Below are 22,422 nucleotides of genomic sequence, written 5' to 3' on the forward strand. Positions count from 1 at the left end.
ATGGTGGAGGAAGGTGAGAAGAGAGGGAAGAGAGGGAAAGAGGGGAAAGAGAGAAGGTTCGGGCGTGAATGGAGGAGGCGCCTTTTTTTTTTTCAAGTTTTGGGTTTTAAAAATCCCAAACCGGCTGGAACCGGTTTGAAACAAATTTTTTCAGTTTTGAAAAAAATGCAAACCGGTTCAAGCCGGTTTGCTTATCATTTTTTTTTAGTTTTTTTTCAAGAAACCCAAATCGTGTAAACCGGTTGGTTATTTTATATATATATTTTTTTGGTTTTTTTTTAAAAAAAAAACAAAAAACTATGTAAACTAGTTTATTATAAAGTTTTCAAAAATTAAAATCAAAACTTATTTATAAAGAACTTAAAAACTATTCTAACTATTTATATTTATATTTAGTTTTTTCTTTTCTAAAAAACAAACATTTAAAATGATTTTATTAACAATATAAAACTATTTTCTCTATTTTTTATTTTTTATTTTATTTTTAATTGAAAACTAAAACTAAACTACTATGAATATAACAAAAACTAAAATATGCATAAAAATGTAAAATAAAACTATTTTTCATGCATTTTCTATTTTTAAATCATTTTAGCACATTTACTCGAAAACTAACATAAAATTGGGTTTTTGAAACATTATTTCATAAAATCATGCATATTTAAATGTTAATTAACCCTGAATTATATGCATGATCAAATGCACAAAGAATTACGCATGTGCTATGGCATTTTGAAAATAATGCAAGTTTGAGAAATATGATGTTTGCTTTGGAAAATTGAAATGTGCTTGGAAAATGCTTGAGAAATACTTGGAAAAATTATTGAATTTCATTAAAAATCAGAAATTGGATTGGAAAATGAATTCTCAAGAAAACTTGAATCTTGAGAAAATCAATTTTTTTGAGATTTGGAATTGCTTTTCTGAGAAAATGGATTTGAGAATCTTGAGAAAGTCAGGAAGTTCATTGGAAAATGTTTTTTTGAAATGGAAAATGGATTCTCAAGAAAATCAGATCTTTGAAAAAATTGATTTATGAAAACTTGGGATTTTGGCATTTGAGAATTTTAAAACATTGGAAAATCTTCATTCAAACTTGGGAAATGTTTTGAAATCTCATGTGAAAACTTAGGATTCTGAGAAAATCAAATCCTGAGAAAGACTTAGAAATTCTTGGGAAAATCGATTTTTCTGAAATATATTTGGGAAATGAGTTTGGAAATAATGCAAATTGAATGAATGAATATGAATTTGAAATATATTTTGTTGAGGAATTGAAAAAACCTTTTTGAGTTTTGAGAAATGTAGTGCATTTTTTAAGTTAGCCTAAGACTGTAGGCTGAATGTGGCTAATACGAAGATCATAAATCTTGGTTTTCTTCGTATTCTGACTATGGCCATAAATACGAATCCCATCGAGTTTATAAACTCTATAAGAGCTTGTGCACGTGCAATTCGTATTAACCATAGTGGTTTTAGAAAATATGCATATGCATCATACATCAGATATTGAAAATTGCAGAAATTAAACTATATGCAATGCAGTCCTATTCTATGCAGGAATGTAACTGTTATTCTAAATTATTACATTACTTTTTACATTGAATTGAATAAAGAATAAAACTAAGTCTTCTTCTTGAATATTCCTGCAAAACTAGAAAACAATGTTAGCACAGAAATGTAGGTTTTTCTGAATTTATCCAAAAATATTGGAAATTATCAGATATAAACCCAAATTCATACCCCCTTTGATATAAACATGAGAAATAATGAATAAATTTTTAAAATAAACTTGGAATTTCGAAATTGGGGTCAAAATGACCAAAATGCCCCAGATAACAAGACTATGGCCTTGAAACCAGGGTTTTCTAAAAGAATTTTTGTAAATTTTGAAAATTTGAAAATCAAATGAAATAAATCAAACATAATATGATGAAATATGATAATATGCATGAATATTTATGGAATTAGGAATTGGAATTTCAAAATTTAGGTCAAAATAACCAAAATACCCTAACAAGACTATGGCCTTGAAACCAGGGTTTTCTGAAATAAATTTTACAAAAATGAGAAATTGAAATGCAAATGAGATTGAAATTAACTCTAATATGACATGACATGCTTATTTACATGAATAAAACCCTAAAATGGCGAAATTATCATAAAATATCAAATTTAACTTGATTTTCGCCTCTGAATTTAAAGATAAACTAACATATAAAGCAAATGAACTTGGAATTGAGCCAAGTATTGCATGGACACCTATACTAACCCTAGGAACAGAATATAATCGAAAATATATTTTTTTGTTATTTTCTTCATATAGAAAATAGCTAAAAAACTTAAAAAACTAGAATTTTGCCTAAAATGTTGACTCTAATTGGGATTTTGAATATCAAACTTCCATAACAATTTCTCAAATTTTATGGGGTGACAGAGGACAGTTAGTAATAGATTTTTTCATTTTACATATTTTGGTTGGACCTATGGTCGGAGCTGTACAGCTCCGGCAAGTCGGATCAGAATCCGGCGACTCTAGGATTTAAGGCAAATAGATAGGTTTCAGGAGAAAATGTGGGAAAAATAGCAGATAGATGTAAAAATGGCTGAAAATATGGGAAAATGTTTCTGACAAACAGTGAAAATTTTTAACTTTTTACATTACTGGGATTCAAGTTACGGTTTGGAAATGGGAACGCTGTTATCAGAGACCTAGATCTCTGGAAATTTTGGATATTGGAATCTGTCAGACAGAAAAGAAAATTTTGGGAAAAATACTGGGATAATCGAAAAAATTCCCAAATTTTGGAAAATGACATAGGAATGGGTTATGAACAACTTTTGTGTTTAAAGTTTTGATAGACAACTTATGGATTGAATGTACACATCACATTTAGATCGGTCTATACCCTGACAAAGAAAAATCAAGATTTTCCCAAGGGTCTAGAAAAATTAATTTTTAACAGAGAACAAATCTGCTTATAAAAATCCCAAAATTTTCAAACAATTAGTATATTCAATCATGAATCTACTGTAATTTTTTATAGAGGATCCGGATCTTCCATCTAGGAGATCTTGGATGTTTTTGTCTGCTAAAACAGAAGTTGAAATTTCGGGAGGATTCAAAACTCGATTTGAAGTCCGATTTATTAGAAGGAGTTTCAAAACTCGAATCAATCTGGGTTTCTGGCAGGATAACACATACAAATCAATCTCACTACTATAAAATTTCTAGGATTTTTAAACAAAAAATTAAACACAAAATTATAATTAGACTACACACATGGATTTAAATTTACAAACTATCAATGAAACTTTAAAAAGATAACTAAATGAATGAAAAACAAATTAAACATGTTGTCTAAAACATGAAAGTTATATGATAGAAAAACATAAAAAAAAATTGGGGAGGCATGCTTGAAATTTGTTTTAGCTATTTGGAATGACGGGCTTCATCCATTGAACGGATGGACCACCTTATCCGTATAGCCCTAAGTTCATGTAAAACATAAAAAAAAAGAAGTGAGAGCTTATTACCTTGGCTTGGTAGGCTGGAGCCAATGGAGGGTTGGCCGGAGTTGCTTCGAGGTCGATGAAGAGGCTGCAATGATAGCTTCTGTAGTGGAGTCTCCATGGTTGAAGGAGGAGCTGCACCGGTAGCTGCTGTAGTGGAGTCACCAAGGTTGAAGGAGGAGCTGCGGCTGGAGGAGCTAAACCAATGGAGCAGGCTGTTGCACCACTTGTTGTTGTGTCTGCTACCAAGGCTGAAGGAGGTGCTTGGTGTAGATGGTTACCAAGGAAGAAAGTGCAGCAATGGGGGCTGCAGCCCAAAAGAGAGAGAGAGAGAGAGAGAGAGAGAGAGAGAGAGAGAGAGAGAGAGAGAGAGACGTGAATGCCTATCTTCCATTTTTTTTTCTTTTTTTTTTTAAACTTAAGCTTTAATGAATTAGGGCTAAGGTTTTTAATGAGAGGGTAATGAAAAGGAAAGAAAAGCACATGAATGGGCCGGAGAAGGGAAATAAGAAAAGGAAGGGAAGAAGGAAAGAAAGAAAGAAAAGAAGAAAATGAAGGAAGAAGGAAAAGAAGAAAGGAAAGAAAAGAAAGAAGAAGAAGGAAAGAAAGAAAGGAAAGAAAAGAAAGAAGAAGAAGGAAAGGAAGGGAAGAAAGAAAAAGAAGGAAGAAGGAAATGGGGCTGGAGGCTTGGTCGACCCCCTTGTGGGACCCACCTCCTCTCAAAACGCAAAAAAACAAAACAAAACAAACAAATAAAAAGAAAATTGAAAGGGAATAAAAGAAATATTTTTTTTTAATAAAAGGGAAATGTAAATGAATAAGCCATCTCAGAGTGGGCTTATTTTTCAAATTTGAAATTTGTTTTGAGAATCTTAGGGGTAGAATCATCTTTTTAGAAAAAATCCTCGTTGCTATTTTTGGCAGTTTTTGAAATGAGCTCGGATTTTGAAGTTCAATACCCCGTTGCGAAGCAAATCCAGTGTAGAATTTGAAAATTTGAGTTTGAAAGAAAATCCAGATTGTTTTTCTCGAGAAAATATTTCTAAATTTAGACTCCTAAGGGTAAAAATGTTAATTTTGGAAACCCAGGGTTTGAAATTGATTTATGAAAACTTTTAAAACTCAATCTGGATTGAAATTTATAAAACTGCAGTTCTGGACTTTGAAAATGAAATAAAATATGATGAAATGTTATGAAATGTTATGAAATGCTGAGAAATGATATGCAAAATGCTAACCCTGAATGAAGAAATTTAGATATTTGACCCCGATTGGCATTTATACCAGTTCAAAAAGTGTTAAAATTGACAAAAATTGCAAAATGGTTGAAAAAATGATTTTCGAGCTCTGCCAAGCTAGAGTGACACTAAAAATTAGGGTTTGAGCTGAATTGAACTGAAATGAGCTGGATTGAGCTGGGTTTTAGAGTTTCAGAACTTAACTGGACTGACAAGACACTGACTCAACTGACCTTTCCGACTAAATTTTTAAGAAAAGTTGCCATTTTTAGAGAAATGGTACGGAATGGTCACTAGAGTGAAGTGAATTACGAATCTGATTTGGGTTTGAGCTAAAATAAAGGTCAGTACTACTGACATGAACTAAAATCAAAGCTCGAACACTAGCTCAATCGACCAGACTCAGCTCAATTTTAGCTGAATAAGCTGAAACGGGTTAAAATGGGCTCCTAGACACTTGAACATGGTTTTAAACTGAAACTGGAGCGCTTGAACTTCTGGTGAGCTCAAGCTAGACTCTGGGGAATATGATTGACTGTGAATGACTGACTTGAAGACAATTGGCTTGGATTTAAGTGAGAAATGAGCTCATTTCTAAAAAAATGATCCCATTTTGGCAGGAATGGTCAAAAATGAAAATGGCATTCTCACTGTGAGTTCAAATGAGCTTGAAATGACTGATATTCTAACTGTTCTGAACTGACCAATGAGCTTGGTTGACTCTGACTGACTGAGGTTTGGGATGTCCTAGGGGTAAAATGGTAATTTTCCTAATGAAAATGGGTAAAGTGGTTGTTTTCTAAAACTGACTCGGGGTTTGACTCCTAAACTGACCTAACAGGGTTGGCACTGCACGAGGAGGGTTGTTTGAGAATGGATGAGGAAAATTTGGGGTGTTTACAGATGCCCCTCTTTGCTACTAAGTTGGCTTGAAGACGAGCTTAGTGGTAAAGAAAAACACACCAAATTTGGGCTATAAAAATGCCCCAGTTAGAAGGATCTGACTGGATATGAAGAAATTAGCCCTAATGAAAATGGTAGATATGGAATAGAGAATGAAGAAGAAAAATTTACTTCAAAGAAGTGAGATTCAAGATTTGCCCTTAACCTAGATGGGAGGGGAAATACCTCATGTAGAAACGAAGCTCAGGTTTGACCCTTAACCTGATCGGGAAATGAAATACCTCATCAAAATGAGGCTCAGGCTTAACCCTTAACCTGACTGAGAATGAAATACCTCATCAAAATGAGGCTCAGGTTTAACCCTTAACCTGACCAGGAAAAGAAAATGATGGGATTCTCGAAATAAGAACCCATGATGAAAACTTCGGACTTCGCACAATGAATCCGATAGGGGTTTTGCAAAAGGATGAAATTGGGGTGCCTAAAGCTTGAAAAGGGGTTTGATTTTGGATGCTCCATTGCTGAGACTAAATAACTTTTAAAATTGATGACCTTTTGTGAGAAAATGATTTGTGGCTTAACCTCAAGCCGAAATTAAATTGTCTATGGTGGGACAGTGGGGACACAAGGAAGTGTGCGAATCTGAGAGCCCAGGTGCTCAGATTATACCAACAGAAGAGAAGAAATCTTGAAAACTCCCATTATCAAGTCCTAAAAGGGATAACAAATGATGTCAGGATGCGCCAAAGATGAACCTCAAGCTCTCGCTTCATGCCATGATAGCTAGAAAATATTGTCAAAATGTTGAAAATTATTGTTGATTCTAAATAATTGAAAATATTCCGTCTTTTCTACCTAAAGTATTACCTCCGAATGTGCTTAACTCCATAGAATCAAGATTCAAATTCAAATTTCATGCAATTGACTTTCTTTCAAGGAGGCTATCAATTTCCCTGATATGAACAAAAAAAAGTGTATTCTTGATATTGTGAAAGCAATTGGTGAAAGAATATTGATAATAGAATTTCACAAAATTAAAGAGGATTCTTGACAGATTTGACAGCCTAATATCCTGAGATTCTTTTCTCATGATGATCTTTCTGCCCATTTTTTTTTATTGGCAGAATTAGAGCACTCTTGGGTTTTTGGGGATTACATCATCCTTCATTTTGGAGATGTCCTAACTTTTCTCTCTCTTTTTTTTGGGGAAGGATACGTCACAAACTTCTTCATCTCAGAGATGTTAAGATCCTTCTTTTCTCTCAAGGATTATATTGACGGTTATTGGCTCATTGATTGGAAATCTCTTAGTGATAGTAGAAATTAAATATCCTTTAGGGTTTTTCGGGAGGCTCATCGCAGTCGCTTTCATCTTGACAGTGATCTAAACTTTCCCTGGAAGGATCCGTCATAAACTCCTTCATCTTGGAGATGATTCAAATCTTCTTTGGCCCCGAAGGTCTAACTCGCATAATTCGCCTTCATCTTGATGACAATTGAGAGATCCCTTTTGCAGATATTTAATTGCAGCCTAAATGATTAAGGAGATATGGAAATTGAATGGATTTTTCTGTATCACCCAGAATATTTTGACTGCCTTATTCTCCAAGAATGATCTTTAAAAATGTGCCATTGACTGTGATCAATATTGATCACTTATGACCTTGCAACAACATTGAATTTTCTTTGTTGGCCATATCGAGAATTTATTCTTCATCCTTTTGGTTGGTCAATAAAAAGATTTTGAATTTTGAATCCTTCTTCGTGAAAGCTTTGTCCTTTCGGAAGTAATACTGAAGGTATTCCAAGGTAATAAATAAATTTTTTTTTGCTATAAAGATTTTGAAATCAATAAGCATTTGACAATAAATTGGCAAAATATTCTTGAAATCCTTGGTGAAAAAAATTGCTTGAGGTCTAATTGACACATCCATGACCAAATTGAGTCCTGAAAAAACTCAATAAAAGATCAACTCGAAAGTTGGGTTTTGTTTTGACTTATCAGCTTGAAAGCAAGATTTGGGTTGACCGACCAACTCAAAAGCAGGATTTGTTGACCGACCAGCTCGAAAGCAGGATTGGTTGACCGACCAGCTCGAAAGCAAGATTGGTTGACCGACCATCTCGAAAGTAGGATTGGTTGATCGACCAGCTAGAAAGTAGGATTTGTTGACTGACCAACTCGAAAGCAGGATTTGTTGACCGACCAGCTTAAAATCAGGATTTGTTGACCGACCAGCTAGAAAGCAGGATTTGTTGACCGACCAGCTAGAAAGCAGGATTTGTTGACCGACCAGCTTGAAAGCACGATTTTTTGACCGACCAGCTAGAAAGTAGGATTTGTTGACCGACCAGCTTGAAAGCACGATTTGTTGACCGAAAAGCTAGAAAGCACGATTTGTTGACCGACCAGCTAGAAAGCAGGATTTGTTGACCGATCAGCTCGAAAGCAGGATTTGTTGACCGATCAGTTCGAAAGCAGGATTTTGATTGAAATATTGAATTTGATGATTTGAAATTGATTGACATTGATGAAGTTGTAACCCGAAGGCTTAGAAAGTGATTGTAACGCCCCAGATTTCCAAAACAAAGCTAAGTTGAATTTTTCATGAATTTCTTTTTTTTTTCTTTGCAGTGGAACTTATAAAAACTTTTAGCAGTGGAATCAGATGATAATGAGTCGTCAGTTTTAAAAAACCCCAAGCACGTTGCAGGTATGTGGCCAAGCCACTCATTGACCACCAAAGTATTCCATTTTATCGAAAACCCCATGGTTATTACAACATCACTGCTCGAATAAGCAGTATGGGCTCAATAAAAGGAAGTAGTACAACTCTGTCTAGAGAAACCCTGGAACTCAATGCCGCCTTGCTCCGCATATCGCCACGCAGGTACAACACCTGAAATCCCCATCAAACGAGGTCAGAACCACTGATGTTCTGGTAAGCATGCAATCATATAACCATTCAACTCAAGCAATGCGTTTGACCACTCAGGGTCGCAGTTCATAATAACGACGCTCAAGCCTCCAAGACTTAACGTATATCGCAAGAGCCTCCTCAGGGCTATGAGTTGAACATCCACTCTAGTCCTCATGACTTAGAGCATGCCTCTTTGGGGCTGTGATTTGAATAACCGCTTAAGTCTCCATGACTTAGCCATGACCTCTTCCGGGTCTCAAAGGGATGTCTAGCTCAAGTCTTTATACTTGGCACATCCGTATCTCACGCATCTAAGGACAACTCCTCGAGCTTCGCTTAGTCGTGTGGATACAACACGGGTCTTTGCCCAGTCGGTCCAGTTGTATACCAAACATGACACCTTCACAAAGGTTATGCAGGACTAACTCAACAACGTCATTCACTCATACATTCAAGCATCGCTGAACCTAAGCTAATGCATTGTTTCGATAATTAACCTCTTTTACTCTTGGTACGCGGGCGAACCAATTGTCCGAACATCAACTCGATGTTCTGGAGATTGATTATTCTGTGTATTTTAGATACTCTAGAGGTCTGTTGACCCTATCCATAGTAGGGCAGTGTGTTTCAACTGGGAGAACCCTACTAGGCCCATATTCAGATGCATCCTCTACTTGCAGTAGTTGGGTTCAATCCTTAGATGTTAAAGATAACCACGACCCCAAAACCCATGAGTGACTGAGGCCATCGTAGACTCTATCAGGTCCAAAATAAAATACGTGTCACTCAAGGTTGTACCATCACTGTCATTCCACAGTGAGCATAATTCCTGAAGGGGTCTGCGAGTCTTACAATTACTTGGACAGATATAAGCATGCCATTCAGGCAGCCCGTGCCTCAGCACTACGGGAGTATGTACCCGACCCCATTCAGTCTGCCCCAACACAGTCCTTAACTGAGGGGGTACCCCTAACACGACTTTCAACCGCGGGGTATGTACGACCTTAAGTCTTATTCATATGCATGCAGAACACCACTCTTGGCACTACGGCCACCACGAGCATCACACCTCTTTGGGTGAAAACAACACACTTTGGCTCTTCGGCCCTTACGAGTCTGGTTGCATAACTGTTCTCAATGAGCATGCATATGACTCAATCTAAATAGACTGGCTACTCGGCGTATTTTTACGCAACGAGTCCAAACCTAGTCAAGGCACAACCTCTAATCTGGCTCAGCGGCCCTTACGATCAAGGTGCCCTCATAGACACAGGGATACGAGCTGTTCTTGCATTGTTCCATCAACAGACATCATTATGCCGTTCAACTGGTTCCGGCAACTCTTCTGCCAACCATTTCGTCAGCACCTTCCCTGCTCTATCGACAGCGGTGCGATGAACCTTTCTACGTTATAGAAGGCATTCCATGAACTGGGTAGCGCTCTGCCGTATGACAGAGTATCCTGCTACGTTCTTTCTAAGCTATTCTTAGCTTCTTCAGAAATTTCAGCAGTACTTCCTATCTTTTACAAAGAAAGCGTGCGTTTCTTTTATCCATTTCAGCGGTATCTCCCCTCTTTGGCAGGAAATCGCTATGCTTAACTCGGGAAATGGATGTGCACCGTTGTACGTACCTTGCATCCATCAATGTTACATGAACCCTGGGCCATAGCCAGACCATGCGTAATTGACTTAGTCTTTACGTAAAGCGCATTTTGCCAAAAAGCGAAGCCTTTTCGATAGGGACTTCATTCGTCAAGCAGAATCTTGAATGAGGAGCGATAAGGGAATCACATTGGGGATTTGGAGTTGATATCCATTTAAACATTCATTTATGCGCCATATAAGTAGTATAAGCAGAAGCCTGTGCTTTATACAGCGACGGCATAAAGAAATGCATATACTATTGTTCGGGGTGTTTAACCAAATGAAATATTCTATATATATATTTGCAGAAAGCAGGAGTCTTGGTGTCATTCAACACGACGGCGTAAGTAAATGCATAATCGGAAGTGCAGTAATAAAAAATTGTAGAAAGCATGAGCCTTGGCATCATACGATGCGACGACAAAGGTAAATTACATAGCCTGTGCGATATAGGACGCGTCAGCAAAATCAACAGATATACACCTAGATCTGCATCCAACGATAGTTACGAGGCGAGCGGGTGAACACCGAAGTATTCTGAAGGGCTCAATCAAAAACTAAAGCGAGATACCATTTTGAAGAACGCATATACCGCATATTTGAACATATATATCCGACGATAGTTACGAGACGAGCGGGTGAACACCGAAGTGTCCAAAAAGGGCTCAATCAAGAACTAAAGCAAGATACTACTTCAGAAAGTATATGCTATATACAAACAATCAAATACTTGAGAGAGAGAGATTAATGAAGCGAACTTACTTCAAATCGTGGAAGAAATGGCTCCAGATAGCTTCGATGCTTCGAACGAGGCTCGACTTTGAAAAGGATCAACTTCAAACTTCGGACGAAAACGGACTTGGACTTTGACTTCAAACCTAACTAGGTTCAAGCCAAGTCAACTGGATTTGGACTTAGTCAAGTAGGTTCAGACCTAGGTCAGGTGGGTTAGGACCAGGCCAGGCAGGCTAAGACCAGATCAGGCAGGCTCAGACCAGGTCAGGTGGGCTAAGCTAGGTAGGGGAGGTTCTAGAGAGAGAAAAAAGAGGAGAGAGAGGGGTTGGCGATTTTCTAAAGGAGAGGGGGTCCTCTATTTATAGGGGAGGTTGCTTAGGGGCTAAGCAACCCCATTTACCCAAATGCCCCTGGCTTTTCTGAGAATCCCTTTCATGGAAGGTGCTGGAACATGCTGGAAGGCTCTAGAAGATGCTGAAAGGTGCTGGAACATTCTAGAATATTCTAAAATATTCTAGAATATTCTACAATGTTTTTTTGAAAAATATTTTTGTGGGTCTCACCAATATTTTCGTGGGTCCCGCAAAAATTTCGGGTTTTCGGCGATTTTTTTCTGAAAAATTCTGAGTACGTCATTCTCTTTGTATTGACATAACTAAGAAAGTTGGCTCGAGAAAATCTTTTGATTTTGTTCAGATAGGAAGTTATGGCTTCCAGAGTGTTTGAGCATATATTCGTGAATCGACGAATATCCTAAGTATAACTGGCTCGCAGGAATTAATTCGTTTCGTATTCTAAGGAAAATGCTATTTTTATCGGTAAATGCCTCATGAATTCATTCAGATATTTTCTGAAAAATTGTGGGTCTTACAGTGATAGATATTGATAAAGTTGTAACTTGAAGGCAGGAAAAGGACTGATGTTGGTAAGATTGTAACCCGAATGCTTGAATTTGGAAATTGATTGACCCGAAGGTCGAAATTCGAAATTAGTTTACTAGGAACGACATGGGTTCAATTGAGAATGACATTAGTTCTCTGGGAACAACATGGGTTCAATAGGGATTCAGCTTAAGAACAACATTGGTTCAATTAAGAACGACATGTGTTCAATAGGGATTCAGCCTAAGAACTATCAATTCCATAGGAATGTAACCTAGGGATCACATTGGTTTAACAGTGTGATCATCATAAAATTTTTCCTCTCTTGGTGTTTTTCTCTCTTCCTTCTCTTTTTCCTTTCTAGCCTCCATTTCCTCCTTTTTGAGGGGAGAAAATAAAAGATGGAAAATAAGAGAGAAGAGAAAAAGAAAAGAAAAAAGAGAGGAGAAACTCTTTTGCGGGGTCTCACTTGACCTTAATTTTGAAGATATTTGAAATAACTCGCCTCCGTTTTGAAATATTTGCGGGAAAACTGAGAGACGAAATTCGCTCATCGGTACGAGGTTCGATCATTCCTGGCACATTTACCAGGGGTAATCGAACCAAGGGTCGAATTCATGCCTTTTTTTGTTTTGCTAAGAAATTATCTAAGAATTTATCCTAAGTCTAAATGCACAAAGAATCATGCTTGTGTAATGAAAGGATGTATGCTCCTTTTGAAAAGTGATTTTGGAAAACTCCAAGTGTTTTTGAGATGAATAATAGAATGAAGAAATGACTTCTAACTTAGAACTTAAGATTTTAAAGTTCAAAGTTTTGGAATAATCAGAGCTTTGGGAAAAATAAATCTGAATCTTAAGAGGAATGGCTTTTGAAGTTGAAATAAAAGGAGAAGAAAGGAAAATTTGAAGTCATAAATGGACTTTGAATTAGGATTTTGAATCAGGATAGAGATGTAATTTGAATTTCAATTGTAAAGCTTGAAATTAAAATAAGATTTGAGAAATCAAAATAGAATTGAGGAATAGAATTGATTTTTGGATTCAAGGTAAACTTGGAATAGAATTCAGATTCGGAGATAGAATTTTGATTTGAAATTTGGAGTTCAGAATAGAATTTTGAATAAAAAATTTAGACTCTAAATAGAGTTGAAATCCTAGATGAACTGAATTCTGGATTTGGGATCCTAAGGGAAATTGGATCTGAAATATGAGATCCAGGATGGAATTGGATATGAAGTTTTGGAATGGAATTCAGATCTGAAGTCTGAGATCCGAAATGGAAGTGAATTCTGGATCCTAAATGAAATTTGGATCTGAAGTCTCAAATCCAAAGTGGAATTGGATTCTGGATTCTAAAATGGAATTTAGATCTGAAGTCTGAGATCCAAGATAAAGTTGGGTTCTGGATCCTAAAATGAGTTTTGGATCTAAAATCTGAGATTCAAAATGTGGTTGGTTTCTAGATCCTAGAATGGATTTTGGAGCTGAAATCTGAGATCCAAAGTGAAGTTAGATTCTGGATCCTAAAATGGAATTGGATCTGAAGTCTGAGATCCAAAGTGAAGATTGTACTTGGAAATTTGGATCCAAGTTGGGATTAGGATCCAATTTGGATTCTGAAAGCCCAAATGGGGCTTTTGAAGATGGATCTGGGTTTTGGAAACCCAGATTGAATTTAAAATTTAAGAAGAATCAAGTTTTTGAGATTCAAAAACAATCTCAAACTTTGCTTTTTGAATTTGAAGAAAAGAAGATGAACTTGATTTTGTTTTTGAGAATGAATTAGAAATTTCAAAGTTAATTTGAACTTTGAAATTGAATTTTGATTTGAATTGGAATTTTGGAGTTTTGAATATAAAATGATTTTGAAATTCCAAAGTCAAATTGGACTTTGAAAATGAGATGGAATTGATAAGTTGAAATAGAAATTGAAGAAGAGATATTCTCAATCACTTGGATTTTGAAAAAGGAATTTAGAAAATATGATGCACTTTTATCCTAAATGATGAATGAAAAAGATTTGAAATGGGATGAAAAAGCTATTCCATTCTTTAAATGAATTAAGAATGAGGTTGAAGATATAATATATCCCTGACTAAGGTCATTGAATACATTATATAATAACCACATTTAAATTCAAGTGAAGAATGAAATACATTTTGGTGCTTTTATAGAATTTTAAAATGAAATTAACTCTCAATATACCCTGACTATGGCCATTGGTATATATATTGAATTAATTTTAGATTAAATTCTGATAAAAGAGGAAAATATTTAAAGAAAATATGATGATTTTTTGAAAAGAATCCAGTGTGGATCCAATGTTATTTTATAAAAGATAAAAATACTAAGCCTTGTTTACATCCTGACTATGGCCATTGATGCAAATAATCAACTTAGGATTAATTATCTCTTATGAAATGGTGCATGTGCCATTCATGTTTCCATTTGTGAGAATTTGAGAAATAAAGGCAAAAATGCATGAAAAACAAGCAATTCATGATGTTTACAATGCTCATTCATTCTATCTAAAACAAGAAATGTAAATTCTCATTAAGATCTAACTATTACAACACTTAAAATTGAAAATACAACTCCCAAGTAATGACATTTTCCACATATTCCCTGAAAAACACCTAGTTAGTAGGAAAAATAGAAAAGAATTGCACATATCACATGGATTTCAAAGATACCAATGGTAAAAATGCTCATAAACCAAGATATTCATAATAGAAAGATGGGAATTGACATATATATCTATATACATACATATATACATGCATATACATATATATATCCAAATATATATATATATATATATATATATATATATATATATATATATATATATATATATATATATATATATATATATATATATATATATATATATATATATATAGGGCCAATACAATAGCTTATGACAAAACATCAATTGACGAAATGTAAATGTGAAGTCTGGACATATGACCAAATAATAGTGAAATGCCACTATCTAAATATCATGAATGTAGGTTGTGACCTAAACAAGAAATCAAAGAGACTGGAGAGATGGAGTGATGGCTTATAAGATAGTGGAATGGTGATGTGGTAAAAAGAAAATACAGTGAATGATGCCGAAAGTTTGGATTGTGATGGTGTCGCAGCAGCTGAAAAGGAAACTATAGCTATGATAAAACATGAGGTGCTGGTGGTGCAGGGTTAATAATGCAGTGAGATGAAGTATGGAGGTGACAGGTAAGTAGGTAATGTGTTACAGGTGATAGGGGAAATGCTGTGCTGGAGGTGCACAGCACCTGCATCGATTTGATGATGTTGTGAATAAGGTTATGCAGGGATAAATGGCATACAACAGTTATGATGCTGCTGTGAGTAAATCAAAACAAAAGGAAGGTTGCAGAGGACTGATTTTGCAGCAGTACCTAAAGGTAGTGCATGCTGGGTGAATAGGGGTGTGTGTTATGGAGGTGGAACATGGTTCCAAAAGGCAACGAATAATGCCATCTGCAGATGATGACAACAAATATCAATGAAGGGAATTTTGTGACACCCACCTATTTGCTTAATGACATCAAGTCACTCAAATCCCTTTTTTTTATTTGTGATGACATATGAATGTCTGAGAAATGGGTTATCAAAAGGAAATGACATGTTATGAATGCACTGGGCGAGATGCCACAAGAATATTAACTGATTTGCAGTGAGCATGTCAACTAATACCTTATAAGCACATCTTCAGGCCTATTATGCAGAAATGAGGTGAGGTGGTTGGTCGATACAGAGCATCTAGGTTCATTGATGCTGGCAGTAATCGGCTAAAAATTATTGGGACTTGAGATTGCATCAATGCCTACGGCTGGACCTACATCTGCTGCAGAGCTTGGGACTGCATCTATGGAAAGCGAACTGCCAGTGTGATTTAGGCAGTTGTGGGGAAAGGATAACAGGAGCAATAAGAGCTATAACAACACCTTGTGAGTGTTTGAGAACCTCAGTAATGCTTTGGCATGACTGTGGTGAAGCATTTTCAGTAATGCTCTGTGAGTTTTGTGAGAGGCAACAAATGTTGCGTGATGAGACATGAGAATGTGTGCATGAAGGCACATATTATAGAACATGTGTGTGTGTATAATAATGAAATGAATACACAGGTGCTGTGTAGGGAGAGGTAACGTGAGTGCTAGAAGGAAGGAAACAGCTGCTATGTAAACGGAAAATATAGCAACATGCTATTGTATAGCAAGTGCATGATGGATATGGGATGCGTGGTGAAAGGACAGTGGAGACAACATACCTGTGGCTCCCCTCCATGGACTCACGAAATTTGCTGCTAGACTGCTAAACAGAGTACTCATTGATTGTCATACCTCAATCAAACAAACCCTTGAACTCTCCTCTATGTTTTATCTCATCCAAGCTGGAGCTCTCAAACCTTCCATCTTCATATAATGCTTCCATAAATAAGATTTTTTTTTTTACTGTGAACAACATTCTATCACAAAGAGTGATGACATTATGTACAAGCCAGTTTTGCAGAACTTCTTTAGAAGTCCAAATGAAGTTCTCGGTTAGGCTCATGAGCCCATCCACTCTTGAGTGAATTAGCTTCAATGATGCATCATGAGCAGCATCCTATGATACCTTGAAGATCGATTCTGGTTATTAGAGAGCCATAAACCTACATGTATCAAGAGGCCATATGGTTGGATAGCCTACTCTCAATGGCAGTTTGGGCTGAAAGCATGGCTGGCAAAGGCCTTAATCAAAATTTTGGCTTAGACGAAATTCAACGTCAGATTGATCATCTGACTCAGACACATTTCTTGGTCCGCTCTCCTATCTGAAACTCTGTAATTTTTATCCTTGAAGAATATGCTTTGCTGGAGCCGACTTGCACATGGCACTGTCAGCTCAAAAACACTCCTGTTCTACCAAAACTTCCTACCGTAATTAGTGTCCATCGATACTATTTTCACATTATGGCGGCTGTTTTGCAGATGTGGATCATGACAAATTGTTAATAACTTGATTTCTGTAAGCTTGGTTTCTGCAAGATAGTCACTACTGACAAAACAAACTTCCTTTATTGATTTACTACTTTAGAAGCTGTAGCATATGGGATTTTGATGCCCATTGATGTAGGTTTTAGTCAAATGAACACTAGTATCATAGAAATGAAAATCATGTTGTAGAAGAAGAAACACAACACAGGCTATAAGCAAAAAAAAAAAGGTGGGGGGGAACCTAAATATACAGTAAACTACGTTGAGCACAATTGCCTCATCTGGATTTTTTACAAAGTAAGACTGGTTAAGGCTAAACAAGTCCGATTAAAAATGATTCCATCATGTGAATTGACACCTAATGGCTTATATTGATCGTAGCATGGCTCTGAATAAACAGTTACAATGCAATGGCATAGAGGATAGTTTAGCAAATGAGTGATAATACGTGAAATGGATATGATACGATGTCTGTTGGCATCGATCCAAACATAAGGAATGTATGAAGGTGTTGAAGAACATGAATGAGGCAAAAAAAAATGAGGGGACCTTAACAGTGGCAGAGTTGCAGAGCATTGCGAGAGTTCATGTTGAGTGTTGCGTAGTGGCTACTGTAACAGACCCACCAAACATTATGCAAAATCACGCAAATGACAGGATTATAAACTGTGAAACAACAAAAAGAAAAAGGAAAAGTGACCTACACAGGGGGAGGGGTTTCTTAGTGAAATGAGAGGGGTTTCACTGCAAAACGTGCATAGGGTATGTCCCATATCAAGCACAAGCATTCAGTTTTTCATAAACATTCTCAAAGACATTCCCAGCATAGCAAAAGCATGCGTTGCAATGAGTGGGATGAAGAGGGGAACCAATTCCCGATTGTCAACTCATATTGACATGCATCCTAAAAAATGATGGAGCTATCCTTGATGAAGCCAATTAAGACAGTAGGCCATATATCACGCTAGATGTTGTGACCTTGTAAGATGTGGACACTCCACTTCTTCCTCCCCTTTGAATCGAATCCAGTTTGCTTGCTGGATCTTGATCGATGCATAGGGGAAAGATGATGATGTTACTGAATCCAGGGGACTCGAGATGTATGAATATAGACGGCCCACAAGGGAATACAAAGTAGAAGAGGGTTCTGAAATGCCCATCAATCACCACCAATCATGGGGAATTTTGGGAGGTTTGAGACATGAAAATGCGATTATAACGCAGATCTGAAGCCAGAAAGCATGCAGATCTGCGATTTTGATGATAATGATACATTAAAAATCATGATGCCAACCGAGTGGAATGATCAATAAGAAGCGAAGATTAAATCAAGGCAGAGATTACCATATAGCCAGAGTGCATTGCTAAATCCGATGGCGTAGTTAGAACAATAGAAAATCACAAGATAACAAAGGAAATGAAAACAAAAACGTAAGCGAAATGTTGGAATGGGACATTCCTTTGCTATTGCACGGGAGAGTGTTGAAGTTTCTATGAGCAACTGAACACAATCCATGGTGCGTCAATGGGATGATCAAACAGGGAAAATAAAAAAAAGGAATGGAAAATTATAAATAACAAGAAGGGAAAGAAGAAAAGGAAAAAAGAAGGGAGACTCACCGGATTTCTATGAAAATCTGGACAAAAGAGAGAGGTGATGCTCCTTCAGTGGAGTTGGAAAAGATCTTCTTGCTTGGGGACGTAGCTCACGCGACTCAAGATTCAAGGATTGACTGGACTCCAGATGGTTGCTGCAATCTCCGTTTCCTTTAGTTGATTATGCTGAAAATGAAAGAAGATAGTGTAAAGGAAGAAGGGAAAGGGGAAGGTTGGTTCACGATTTTCAGAGAATCGATGAAGTTGCTGGATGGATTTCAGAAGCTCAGAGACCTCTTCTTAAAGGGGAAGTAGACGGTTCGAGAGAAAGTCCGCCGCGGATGGAAGGTGAAGAACAGGGAGGTCGTTGCAGATCGGACGATGGAGAGAGGAGAAGAGGGAAGCGCGGGAAAGAGCCCATTGGAAACTTTCCTTTTTTAAAAAAGGAGGTTTCTTTTTTAGGAAATTTTTGTAAAATGGTTTAGAAAGTGCGATTTTTAGAAAAATCAACTTAAAAAAAATTTCAAAACCATTTGTTTTCTTCGTAGTTTTTCCAATTTTTTTTGGTTTTTGTGTTTATTTTTCATTTTTTTTGTATCTTTTGGAATAAAATCCTAAAGTCTTATGGGAAAACAAAGATTAAAACTATTTTTTTTGTGTTTTTGTAAAATATTTACAAAAGGGAGTTTTTATGAGAACTCAAAGCGATTTTTGAGAAACTTTCTTCAAAAAGTGGATTTATGTCTGGATTTTAGGAAATATTCGAGGTTTACAACCTCAAACTGAGAAATATAGGGTTGGGGATTCAACAGAGTGCCAGATGAATTGGCCGAACCATTTATAACCATTTTTGGTATTTTTGTAATTTTAATTTGGAAATCGGACAACGGGACTCAGATTTGGATTTAAAACACTGGGTTCAGATTCAGAATTGAATTTTGAGTATATCAATATGGAATTCATTCCAAAAATCTGAAGAATGACTGAAATTTAGCTTTGAAATCACTTTGATTTTCTCAGAAGATGGAGTCAGGGGCAAAAAGGTCATTTTTACAAAACTTTGAAAAATTTGGGGTGTTTACAGATGCCCCTCTTTGCTACTAAGCCGATTTGAGAGTCGAGCTTAGTGGCAAAGATAACACTCCAAATTTTGAAAAATGCACCAGTCAGCATATCTGAACTAGGTGTGGAAGAATTATTTTGGAAACATGGCTTCTCAGGCGTAAAACCTTATTCTGAATGGTTTTGGGGAGACGAAATCCTCGAAAATGAAATGACTGAATAGCAGAAGATGAGGAAATTGTGATGGGACTTTTGATGGAAATCCCGAAATGGTGGAAAATCAGAATTTTGATCAGGTCTCATGGGTGAGAAAAGATACTCTTTTTGGAATGATTCAAGTTTAGCCCTTAACCTGGATGGGACGAAGATATATCAAGATGAATTGGATGAGAAAGGAATACATGAGGACCTTGATGGGACATTTTTGGAAAATATCTCTCAAAATGAAGCTTAAGTAGGATCCTATCCTGGATGGTATACAAAGCATGGGTTCCTTGATGAGAAGAACCATGATGGGACTGGAAGGAAACATCTCGTCAGAACGAGGAATCTCGTTGCAACGAGACTCAAGTTTAACCCAAACCTGCAAGGAAGATACCTCGCGAAGCGAGGTTCCGGGTTAACTCTTAACCTGAATAGGAAATCTACCATACGGGTTTCTCAAATGGAGAAACCATAATGGGACCTTTAGAATTTGGATGAACAAATCCGAAAGGGGTTTTTGCGAAAGGAGAAATGTAGGGTTCCCTAAAGCTTTTAAAAAGGGAAGAAATGGAGCGTCTCACTGCTGAGACTGAAATAGCTTTTGAAATCAATGACCTCTCGCAGAGGGTTCATGTTTGACCCTTAACCTAAGTGGGGAAATCTACCATACGGATTTCTCAAATGGAGAAACCATGATGGGACCTTCGGAGTTTGGACAAACAAATTCGAAAGGGGTTTTGCGAAAGGAGGAAAATAGAATTCCCTAAAGCTTTGAAAAGGAAAAGAAATTGGGCGTCTCATTGCTGAGACTGAAATAGCTTTTTAAATTAATGACCTCTCGCAGAAGGTTCAGGTTTGACCCTTAACCTGAGTGGGGAAATCTACCATACAGATTTATCAAAATGGAGAAAGCATGATGGGACCTTCGGAATTCGGATGAACAAATCCAAAAGGGGTTTTGCGAAAGGAGAAATATAGGGTTCCCTAAAGCTTCGAAAAGGGGAAGAAATTGGGTGTCTCATTGCTGAGACTGAAATAGCTTTTGAAATTAATGACCTTTCGTAGAAGGTTCAGGTTTGACCCTTAACCTGAGTGGAGAAATCTACCATACGGATTTCTCAAATGGGAAAACCGTGATGGGATGGGAAGAGATACTTCAACTAAATGAGGCGACTCTTCTGGAAGATATAAACAACATTAGGTTGCATCAAAATGGATATTGAATATTTATTTCATTCTTGGAATAGCTAGAAAATTTTGCTAATAAGATAAAATTATAGTTGACTCAAACGCTTTAAAATGTGTGCACGTATGTACGAAAAGATATTCCCTCTTTTACCTAGAGTATTTCCTCCATTGAGGTTAACTCCTCGGTCCTAAGAGTCAAATTCAAAATTTTAGCGCTGATGATTTTCTTCAAGGAAGTTATCCATTTCCCTGATATGAGAAGAGAAGAAATATTCTTAATTTCATAAAAGCAAGTAGTAAAGAGATATTGATAAAAGAATTTTGCATGAGCAAAGATGACTTCTGGCAACTTTGGCAGTTTGATATCTGGGTGTTTTCCCACGATGATCTTTTTGCACTCTTTTTGAGTCATTGAACTTTCTCGGGTTTTTACATCATCCTTCATTTGGATGTCCTGATCTCTTCTCTCTTCTTCAGGGAAGGGTACATCACAAACTCCTTTATCTTGAAGATGTTCCGATCCTTCTTTTATCTCAGGGATTCTATTGATGATATTGGCTAAAAAGGTCTTTAGATGATAACAAAAATCAAATATCTTTTAGGGTTTTTTGGTAGGTTCATCGCACTCGCATTCATCTCGACGGTGATTTGAACTTTCCCTGGAAGGACCCCTCACAAACTCCTTCATCTCGGAGATGATTCAAATCTTCTTTGGCCCCGGGGGTCTAGCTCGCATATTCGTCTTCATCTTGACGACAATTGAGAGATCCCTTTTGCAGATATTTGATTGCAACTTTAAATGAATGTGAAGACATGGGTTGAGTGGATTCTTTTTATAGCTCAAGATATGTCCACTGCCTGATTGCAGAAAGTCGTCTTAAAACATGCGCCATAGCCATGATCAATATCAAATCACTTCTAGCTTTTCAACATCATTGTATATCTCTTTCACAAATCATATCGAGGATATTTCTTATATCCTTTTGGTTGATCAACATGAAAAGATTTGAATTTTATCTCTTTTTTGCAAAAAGTTTCACCTTTTTGGAAAGAAATACTAGACGTAATCTGAGGAAATTCTTTTTGTGTAATCAGATTTTTAGAATCAACAAATGTTTTTAGCAAATTGGCATAATGTTCCAGAATTCTTTTGTGAAATACTTGCTCAATATAAATTTTGATGAGACATTTAGTTGCAATCTTTGATTTTGGAAATACATGACTAGCAAAAGCTGGAACCTTTGAAATACATGACCAGCAAAAGTTGGAATGTTTGAAATACCTGACCAGCAAAAAGCTGAAACGTTTGAAATACATGACCAACAAAAAGCTGGAACGTTTGAAATACCTGACCAGCAAAAAAGCTGGAACGTTTGAAATACCTGACCAGCAAAAAGCTGAAACGTTTGAAATACCCGACCAACTAAAAGCTGGAACGTTTGAAATACATAACCAGCAAAAGCTGGAATGTTTGAAATACCTCACCAGCGAAAACTGGAATGTTTGAAATATATGACCAAAAGATGTTAA

The sequence above is a fragment of the Nuphar pumila genome, chromosome 5 (assembly GCF_984573655.1).
Source record: "Nuphar pumila chromosome 5, dmNupPumi1.hap1.1, whole genome shotgun sequence".
Lineage (NCBI taxonomy): Eukaryota > Viridiplantae > Streptophyta > Magnoliopsida > Nymphaeales > Nymphaeaceae > Nuphar > Nuphar pumila.